Source organism: Aegilops tauschii, chromosome 7 (genome assembly GCF_002575655.3).
Source record: "Aegilops tauschii subsp. strangulata cultivar AL8/78 chromosome 7, Aet v6.0, whole genome shotgun sequence".
NCBI classification, from domain to species: Eukaryota; Viridiplantae; Streptophyta; class Magnoliopsida; order Poales; family Poaceae; genus Aegilops; species Aegilops tauschii.
In genome coordinates this window covers 101,262,017-101,272,455 of record NC_053041.3, presented here as the reverse complement: position 1 = coordinate 101,272,455, position 10,439 = coordinate 101,262,017, and the positions used below count along the sequence as shown (strand labels likewise).

General features: G+C 50.2%; 1 long non-coding RNA gene and 1 pseudogene across 2 annotated transcripts; both read left to right on the top strand.

The window, feature by feature from the left end:
- On the top strand, positions 1-169 carry LOC120970019 (U1 spliceosomal RNA; annotated as a pseudogene).
- Positions 170-278: 109 nt separating this feature from the next.
- Positions 279-9,082, top strand: LOC123494716 (uncharacterized). 2 transcript variants are annotated; one of them, XR_006666316.2, is made up of 5 exons: positions 281-1,085; positions 1,192-1,303; positions 1,559-1,618; positions 1,697-1,825; positions 8,790-9,082. It is a non-coding gene; the product is annotated as an uncharacterized lncRNA (long non-coding RNA). The 2 variants fall into 2 exon arrangements; XR_012190144.1 differs by having other exon boundaries at positions 279-1,085; positions 1,559-1,825.
- Positions 9,083-10,439: the final 1,357 nt, after the last annotated feature.

Below are 10,439 nucleotides of genomic sequence, written 5' to 3'. Positions count from 1 at the left end.
TTACTTACCTGGACAGGGTCTGCGGGTGATCAATAAGACTCATGGCCTAGACCGATGGCTCACATCGCATGTAGTGAGCATCTCGGTCTACCATCTCTTCTTTGTTGAAAAATGGACGTCATAATTAGTGTTAGAGTCATAGAGGGGTACGCGCTCGCGTGAGCACTATCAAATTTTGATTCTAAATTTTGTATTTTATACTTCTAAAACCTTTTGATTTTATGCTTCTATAAAAACTTTATCCTCTTATCTTCTATATCTAAATAGGAGCCCCCCACTAACTGATTTTTCTGGCTTCTCACGCAGCCACGTCACCTCTATTATTATTAGCCATTGGATCAACAACGAACGCAATCAACTACGAACGCTAACTCTCGATGCGTTCCCGTGTCGACTTCCAGCGCCTGGGCTGTACGTAGCCATCTGTTGAGTGCACGTGGGCTGCGCAAGCCAAGTACATGGGCTTTCAATCCCGCAAGTGTTTGCCCAAGCCCAAGCCAGATCTGTCTAAAAAAAGTGCTTTGCCCGAGTCAATATTTCGTACGTTTGCTGTATGGCGCATGGGTGTCAACCGGCACCGCTCATCTTCTTTAGCTCAAAATAAAAAAAGAGTCGCTCATCTTCTCCGCGTGACTCTAATCGCCGCCGCTATCTCTTCCGCTGCAGCGACCGAATCTCTCCCGACGCATTCATCGCCCCTCATTATCTTGCCCTCCGTTACAGGAAGAAAAGTTAGATTAAACTGCGCGGCCACCGCCTTCGCGTCTACTAACCTGTCTATGCTACCATCCTCCCCACCATCGCCGGTCTGCCTCTGTTCGGATTCAATTCTGGGTGCGGGTAGGACGCGGTTCCGTTGTCGAGCACCCACATCGTCGAGGAAGACACGCCGTTGCTCTGCTTCGGACCACCTCCCGTACACCCGCCTATCCGCGTCGCCTCGCTCCAATGTGTCTCTGATCGTGGGAACACAGAACGGGCCGACGGCCGCCGTCGGCGGGAGGAGAGGTGGGGAATCCGACTCAATCTCTGAACAGGACTTCCAAAGGGACTCCACCTTTGGGGCTAACACATCAGCTTATCAGGTGAGCATCTCCACGCTTACATTTGAATAACATCCTTGACATGCTTCTGTGTGATTGGTCATTCCGGTTCTGCCTTTCCAATCGCTTCCCAATCCATACTCTGCAGTCCAACATCTGTTCATCCGCTCCACACGCGTTTGACACTCCCAAGGCTAGGCTATCAGCTCGATGTGCTTCCACATGGACTTCATGGAGATTCTGTTTCACTTGGACATAAGGTAGCATATATCATTTTAGACAATACATGAGATTTTGATTTAATTTTCCCATTTCTCTCACACAAGTGTTTGATTGCTAATATATGTCTCTCAATTTCTCATGCCTTTTCAACAATGAAGATGCTCTTTCACTTGGACATAAGGCAACATATATCATTTTAGATTATGCAGTGTGATTTTGATTCACTTTTTCATTTGTCTTGCACAAGTGTTTGATTGCTAATATATGTCTCTGAATTTCTCACACCTTTTCAGCAATATTATTGATGTGCAATGGCATCATTCCTACCAAGGGGTTGGCAAAATTGCAAGCAGGTTGTGTTATATATGTATCAGTAATGCCTCTTTTATATATTCCAGTTTCTCTAACATTCTTATATTCTATTTATTCAGCATCTAGATCCATCCAATTCATTGACTGTTGTTGTTTTGGATAACCCGATGCACCTGCATATCTTGATTTATCAGCAGGCCGCACGCCACCAGCAATTCGGCAATTTTTACTTCATCTACCAACCGGAGGTAAGCACTCATGCATCAACGTTAGTTCCTTCCCCTTTCCTTAGTGTTTTTTTTGAGAATCACCGGGTCAAAGAACTGCCGAGGCAGTAAGTACAACATTACATAGGCACGGTGCACCGTGCAGAAAGGTAGGAGCGCCACGAGAAGACGTCCTCCTTGTCCTGTGGAAGCACAAGACGATGAGACCAAAGATCCAGAGCGGAAATAAGGTTTCTAAGGGTTATTACAGAACTTTGATCAATCGTCCTAAATACCATGTCGTTGCGAGCAGACCAGATCATCCATAACAGGGCCAAGAGGACTGAAGGCCATGCGGAGGTGGGGAGGTGAGTAGGGATAGCGACATCCCAGAGGTCTGTGATATCGTCAGACTGGGGCAGAAGGCCAAGACGTTGCCAGATCCTATTGGCGAGGGGGCATGAGATGAACAGATGGCTGGAGTCTTCTGGCAGCCTCGCACACCGAGGGCATATATCTGAGACGATTATATGTTTGTGTGCAAGGTTGCACTTGGTGTTGAGGCAATCTTTGAAGAGCAACCAAGCGAAGACTTTGAGCTTCCGAGGAATCTTTGCGGACCAGATGAGCGGAGCATGAGGATCGTGATCTGGCTGCTCCATGAGGGCGGCGTATGCATGTGTGGTGGAGAAGACAATACCGTGTCGAAGGAACCGTTGGTCTTCCCCAGCCGAAGGCATGAAATCCTGCAAAACAGCCACAAGCGAGACAAGATCTTGTTCTACCGTAAGAGAGAGACGGTTACGGAGGTTAGCTTGAATACCGAAATGCAAAATGTTAGCCACTTTAACCAGCTGTAGAGTGGAGTGGGAGAATAAGTGGGGGAAGGTAGTGGCCAAGGGTTGTGGAGTCAACCAGGTATCTAGCCAAAAGTAGGTGTGTGAACCGCTGTTTGTCAACACAAAGGTTATATTTTGGAGAGAGGCGAGCTGTTGTGAAATTGTGCGGCAGAGGAAAGAGGTTTGCGGGGGTGGGGAGACTAGAGCATTAGGGTGTTGGAGATCTAGCCATTCTAGCCAAGGGGTTTGTGTAGAGGAGAGGGCTTTGGCAGTGAATTTCATGAGAAGGCAGTTGTTTTGCACATTTAGGTTTTTGAGCCCTAAACCACCATATTTTTTTGGTAAGCAAACATTTTTCCATGCAATAAGACATTGAGCACCTGAGCAAGCGTCCTCCCCTGCCCAAAAGAATGCTCTCCTCAGCGAGTCCAGAGTTTTGATTGTTTTCTTTGGGATACGGAACACAGACATGAAATAAACAAGGATTGAGTCCAGGACAGAAGAGATGAGGATGAGCCGATCACCTTTATCGAGAAGCTTGGCACGCCAGCCATAAGTAGTTTCCTAGCTCGTTCTAGCAGAGGATTGAAGATATTAGTGAGGTGTCTGGTGGGGGCGAGGGGGAGTCCTAGATAGGCTTGCGGGAAGGAGGCGCAAGAGCATCCCATGGCCAGGGCGATGTTAGTAGACGTGGTTTCGTCGGTGTGTAGGGTGGCTAGGGTAGTCTTAGCAAAGTTGATGGTGAGACCGGTGGCAAGTGCAAAGGTGTTTAGGATGTTTTTGAGGGTTGAGGCGGCTGTAGAGGAGGCAGCTGCAACGATGAGCGTGTCATCGGCGTATTGGAGGACAGTGGGAGGCAGGTGGGAGAAGATGGGATGGTGGAGTGTAGAGTCTGATTTTTGGAGGATGAGCTGTTGAAGGAGATCAGCGACGATAAGAAAGAGATAGGGAGAGACTGGGTCGCCCTGCCTCAAACCATTTTTGCATTGGATCCATTTGCCCGGAACCCCGTTCAGGAGAATGGCCATTTTGCCGGTGAGGAGGATGTTTTGGATCCACCGGCAGAAGGTGGAGGAGAAACCCCGCACAGCCAGAATTTTTTGTAGCGCAGGCCATGCGACAGAGTCGAAAGCTTTTCGGAAGTCCAACTTGAATACCATGGTAGGTTTTTTGCGAGAGTGGCAAGAGCTAATGAGATCGGCTGCGAAGACAAAGTTTTCAGCGATGTTTCTACCAGAAATGAAGCCGGTTTGATTGCCATGAACGAGCATAGGGATGAATGGTTTAAGACGAGATGTGATAACTTTTGCAACATCTTTGATTGGGCAATTTTGCAGCGAGATGGGCCTAAAAGCGTCAGGGGAGGTCGGCGCGTCCTTCTTAGGGAGGAGGACAATGTGGGCACGGTTTAGATGTTCTGTGTCTGCGATACCTTGGTGGAAATGTGAGAAGAAAGGTAGAACAAGGTTTTTGACTAATGGCCAGAACGATCTATAAAAAGTAGGTCCAAAGCCATCCAGTCCCGGGCTGGCTTGGGGGTTCATAGTGAGAAACGCATGCTTGATTTCATCTTCGGAGAAGGGTGCATCGAGGGCGTGGAGTCCAGACACCGTGTGAGGGTATATAGATTTTAGGTCAAAGGTCCAGGTTGTCGGGCCTGGGGTGCCAATTAGAGAGACAAAGAATTCTCTGAGAATTTCCGCTTTCTGGGGATGCGCAGAATATTCGGATCCATCACGTGTGAGGGTGAATATTTTGTTCTTACGCAGTCGTTGAGAGGCTGATATGTGAAAGAACTTGGTATTTTCCCCATCGTGGATAGCGCGAGAGACTTTAGCACGCCAGCGCCAGTATGTCATTTTCTCGTGGATGGCACTCTTGAGCAAGGAGATGATGATTTTGCGAGTGAACGACTCTGGCTGAGTTAGGGTTCTAGTTTCTTCAATGAGGTCTAGGGCTGTGATTCCAGCTTGGCAGCGAGCCTCGCGAAGGTGGGTGGGGATACGAATACGTGCCCAAGTCTTGAGGCGGGCACGAGATTTTTTGAGCGCGGAGACGAGGGAGGCAGTAGCATTGTTTGGCGATGAGGGCTGTGCAGCCCAAATTTGAGCAACAATGTCCTTGCAGGGCCGGGAGTTGGCCCAGGCTGCTTCGAATTTGAAAAAGCTGGATCGAGGGATGGAGGTGGTGACGTGGATGAGGAGTGGAACGTGATCGGACATAAAGCGGGATCGAGAGGAAAGGGAACTGTTGGGGAAAGTATCTGCCCATGCAAGGTTAAAAAAGACTCGATCTAGCCGTTCTAGGGTGGGGGAGGCACGGTTATTGGACCAAGTGAACCTGCGGTCCAGTAAAGGCAATTCGATAAGTGCTAGGTTATCTAAGGTTTGGTTGAACGCGTTGGCTTCGGCGGGGTGGAAGGCGGTGTTATTTTTTCGGAGGGGAAACAGATAAGGTTGAAGTCTCCGGCGATGAGCCATGGGGTGTCATCTGGTTGTGCGATAGAGGCGAGTTCGTCTAAGAACGCTAACTTGAGAGAGCGCGATGAGGGGGCGTAGATGTTAGTAATGGAAATGTGGTGTGCGCAGGCAGTTGATTGGAGGATTAGTGTGGAGGAGAAGGTTAAGTGGGAGAAGGACACAACTTGGAAGGACGCAGAGTTAACGGCCGAGATGGTGCCACCCGCGGTTCCGACGGCTGGCAAGGAGAAAACTTGGTCGGCCTGACGTGGTAGGAAGGATTTGTTTTTACTGTCACAGAGAGAGTCGATTTTTGATTCTTGTAAGAGCGTAATGTGCGGTTTTGTTGTGATTAGTTCGGAGAGCACGTCAGAGCACTTACCGTTATCACCAAGTTGTAACACCCTGAGGATCATGCTACAGTAACTCTCTGTGATTAAGCTAATCATGTTGCTAAACAGGGCTTGATCACATTTGAAACACATTTCTTTTCAAACTCCTAGTTCAAACTCCAATTAAAATTAAAGTGGAAAATAAAAGTTTTCAAAAATTTGAACAAAAATGTTCGGTGGGTGCCAAATAATACACTGGTAATTATGGTGGAGAAAACACATTTTTATAAAATACCTAAATACTTTTAAATGAAATAAAACAGAAAAGAAAATAAACAAATAAAAAGAAAAAGCAAAAGAACACAGAACAGACAAAGAAAAAGAAAAAGGAGAAGGCCCCCCCCACAGCACCCCTGGCCCAACTGGGCCGACCCCCGGCCCAGCCCACCTCTCCCCCTCGCCCCCTTCCCTGTTCCCCCGACCGGGGTCGGAACAGGGGCAGTCCCCGCCGCACCACCTCGCCGGCGACGGGGAGGATAAGGGCGCCAGCACCCCCCCCGCCGCCTCGGGCCTCTCTCCCACTCACCCCGCTCACCTCTCGGCCCCTGCGCCTCCCTCTCCCCCCCAGATCCGCGCCGCTCTTCCCTTCCCCACGCCCGACGCGGTCGCCGCCGTTCACCGTCGTTCCCGCGGCCACCGTGCCCCAATCGCCACCTCGCCGTGTCGTACGCCGTCGCCGCCCTCGACTACAACACCTCCGCCTCTCCGTTGAAGCTCGGAGCCACTGCAACGGCCTCCCCGAGCTCGGCTTCAACTTCGGACACCGGCGACCCCTTCTTCCCCGGCGCCGACCTGCTGGTCGTAAGCTCTCACCGGCCTCCGTGTGCCGCGCGGTGAGCCTCTCCCCCCTCCTCCCCTGTCCTTTCTCTCTCGCGCGCCCCCTAGCTGCTTCCCCACGCGCGCCCGAACGCCGCGCCGCGGAGCTCGCCGCCGGCAAGGCTCCGGTGACCTTTTGGTCACGGGCTCAAGCCCGCAGCACTCCCCTCCGCACGTAGATGCTCCCCAGCTCCTCCGCTTGCCCGATCTCGCGCCGAACCAACGTTGCCGTTGCTCGCCCGAAGCACCTCGCCGCCGGCGAGCTCGTAGCGCTCACCCCCGCCCGTTCCAGCCACTCCGGCCACCACCGTTGGACGCGCGGCGCCGAGCCGCGTCGAACGCGCCCAGCCACAACCCCGCAGACCCCCTGTGCGCGAAACCCGCGCCCCTCCCGAGCCGCGCCGCCGCGTTTGGCTCGTCGGAGTCGCTCCGGCGCCGGCCGCCGACGTGGCCGGCCTGGGGCCACCCCAGGGCCACTGCCAGTGGGCCCCGTGGGTCCCAGTTGACTGGGTTGACCCAGTCAACTGCTGACTGGGCAGGCCCAGTCACTGACATGCGGGCCCCGCCGCAGAAAATAACAAAAAAAAGGAAGAAAAGAAAAAAGTTTTTATAATTAAAACTAATTAATTAATCTAATCACTCACTGACAGGTGGGCCCAATAGTTAATTAACTAAAAATTAATTAGTTTAATCTTCTGTTAACCCACTGTCTATGACAGGTGGGTCCCCCGTGTCAGTTTTGACCAGTCAACCCGGACTGTTGACCGCTGACATCGCTCATACGTCATGCTGACATCATACCCCTTTTTCTGTTAATTAAATAATTTCAGAAATTCAAATAAACTTTGAAAATTCATATATTTTAAACCGTAACTCGGATGAAAATGTTTTCTATATGAAAGTTACTCAGAACGACGAGACGAATCCGAATACGCAGTCCGTTCGTCCACCACACCTCCCTAACCTATCGAACTAGCAACTTTCCCCCTCCGGTCCGTCTGTCCGAAAACACGAAACATCGGGAATACCTCCCGGATGTTCCCCCCTTCACCGGTACCACCTACTGTCGCGTTAGGACACACCTAGCACCGCTCATTGTCATGTCACGCATTGTCATGCTTATGTTTGCATTGTATTTACTGTTTCTTCCCCCCTCTTCTCTCCGGTAGACTACGAGACCGACACTGCTGCTGCCCAGTTCGACTACGGAGTCGACGACCCCTCCTACTTGCCAGAGCAACCAGGCAAGCCCCCCCTTGATCACCAGATATCGCCTACTCTTCTCTATACTGCTTGCATTAGAGTAGTGTAGCATGTTACTGCTTTTCGATATCCTATCCTGATGCATAGCCTATCCTTGCTACTACTGTTGATACCTTTACCTGCAATCCTACATGCTTAGTATAGGATGCTAGATTTCCATCAGTGGCCCTACATTCTTGTCCGTCTGCTGTGCTATACTATCGGGCCGTGATCACCTGGGCGGTGATCACAGGTATATACTTATATACTATATACATGACACATGAGATGACTAAAGTCGGGTCGGCTCGTAGGAGTACCCGCGAGTGGATCTTTGTGGCGGAGCGACAGGGCAGGTTGAGACTGCCTAGGTGAGAGGTGGGCCTGGCCCTGGTCGGCGTTCGCGGTTACTTAACACGCTTAACGAGATCTTGGTATTTGATCTGAGTCTGGCCGTTTGGTCTATACGCACTAACCATCTACGTGGGAGTAGTTATGGGTATCCCGACGTCGTGGTATCAGCCGAAGCTCTTTTGACGTCAGCAACTGAGTGGCGCGCGCCGCATTGGACCGTAAGCTCGCGCTTGTATTAAGGGGGCTAGGTCTGCTTCCGGCCGCGTACGCAACGTGCAGGTGTGCATAGGGCGATGGGCCCAGACCCCTGCGCGCATAGGTTTAGACCGGCGTGCTGACCTCTCTGTTGAGCCTAGGTGGGGCTGCGACGTGTTGATCTTACGAGGCCGGGCATGACCCAGAAAAGTGTGTCCGGCCAAATGGGATCGAGCGTGTTGGGTTATGTGGTGCACCCCTGCAGGGAAGTTTATCTATTCGAATAGGCGTGTCCCTCGGTAAAAGGACGACCCGGAGTTGTGCCTTGACCTTATGACAACTAGAACCGGATACTGAATAAAATACACCCTTCCAAGTGCCAGATACAAACCGGTGATCGCTCTCTAACAGGGCGACGAGGAGGGGATCGCCGGGTAGGATTATGCTATGCGATGCTACTTGGAGGACTTCAATCTACTCTCTTCTACCTGCTGCAAGTTGGAGATGACCAGAAGCGTAGTCTTCGACAGGACTAGCTATCCCCCTTTTATTCTGGCATTCTGCAGTTCAGTCCACTGATATGCCCCTTTACACCTATACCCATGCATATGTAGTGTAGCTCCTTGCTTGCGAGTACTTTGGATGAGTACTCACGGTTGCCTTTCCCCCTCTTTTCCCCCTTTCCTTCCTATCTGGTTGTCGCAACCAGATGTTGGAGTCCAGGAGCCAGACGCCACCGTCGACGACGACACCTACGACACTGGAGGTGCCTACTACTACGTGCAGGCCGCTGACGACGACCAGGAGTAGTTAGGAGGATCCCAGGCAGGAGGCCTGCGCCTCGTTCGATTTGTATCCCAGTTTGTGCTAGCCTTCTTAAGGCAAACTTGTTTAACTTATGTCTGTACTCAGATATTGTTGCTTCCGCTGACTCGTCTGTGATCGAGCACTTGTATTCGAGCCCTCGAGGCCCCTGGCTTGTATTATAATGCTTGTATGACTTATTTTTGTTGTAGAGTTGTGTTGTGATATCTTCCCGTGAGTCCCTGATCTTGATCGTACACATTTGCGTGCATGATTAGTGTACGGTCAAATCGGGGGCGTCACACCAAGTCCTCGTACATTCCAAGAGCAGATTAGAAAGGCGTCCTTACTCATTGAGACCGATCAAGCACCAACAGACAGAAACGGAGTACATCTGGCATACAGTCACAAGTGAAGGAAATATGCCCTAGAGGCAATAATAAAGTTATTATTTATTTCCTTATATCATGATAAATGTTTATTATTCATGCTAGAATTGTATTAACCGGAAACATAATACATGTGTGAATACATAGACAAACAGAGTGTCACTAGTATGCCTCTACTTGACTCTCTCGTTAATCAAAGATGGTTATGTTTCCTAGCCATAGACATGAGTTGTCATTTGATTAACGAGATCACCTCATTAGGAGAATGACGTGATTGACTTGACCCATTCCGTTAGCTTAGCACCCGATCGTTTAGTATGTTGCTATTGCCCTCTTCATGACTTATACATGTTCCTATGACTATGAGATTATGCAACTCCCGTTTACCGGAGGAACACTTTGTGTGCTACCAAACGTCACAACGTAACTGGGTGATTATAAAGGTGCTCTACAGGTGTCTCCAAAGGTACTTGTTGGGTTGGCGTATTTCGAGATTAGGATTTGTCACTCCGATTGTCGGAGAGGTATCTCTGGGCCCACTCAGTAATGCACATCACTATAAGCCTTGCAAGCATTGTGACTAATGAGTTAGTTGCGAGATGATGTGTTACAGAATGAGTAAAGAGACTTGCCGGTAACGAGATTGAACTAGGTATCGAGATACCGACGATCGAATCTCGGGCAAGTAACATACCAATGACAAAGGGAACAACGTATGTTGTTATGCGGTCTGACCGATAAAGATCTTCGTAGAATATGTGGGAGCCAATATGGGCATCCAGGTTCCGCTATTGGTTATTGACCGGAGACGTGTCTCGGTCATGTCTACATAGTTCTCGAACCCGTAGGGTCTGCACGCTTAACGTTACGATGACAGTTTTATTGAGTTTTGATGTACCGAAGGAGTTCGGAGTCCCGGATGAGATCGGGGACATGACGAGGAGTCTCGAAATGGCCTAGACGTAAAGATCGATATATTGGACGACTATATTCGGACTTCGGAAAGGTTCCGAGTGATTCGGGTATTTTTTGGAGTACCGGAGAGTTACGGGAATACATATTGGGCCTTATTGGGCCATACGGGAAAGAAGGAAAAGGGCCTCAAGGGTGGCCGCACCCCTCCCCTTGGTCTGGTCCGAATTGGACTAGGGAAGGGGGGCGCCCCC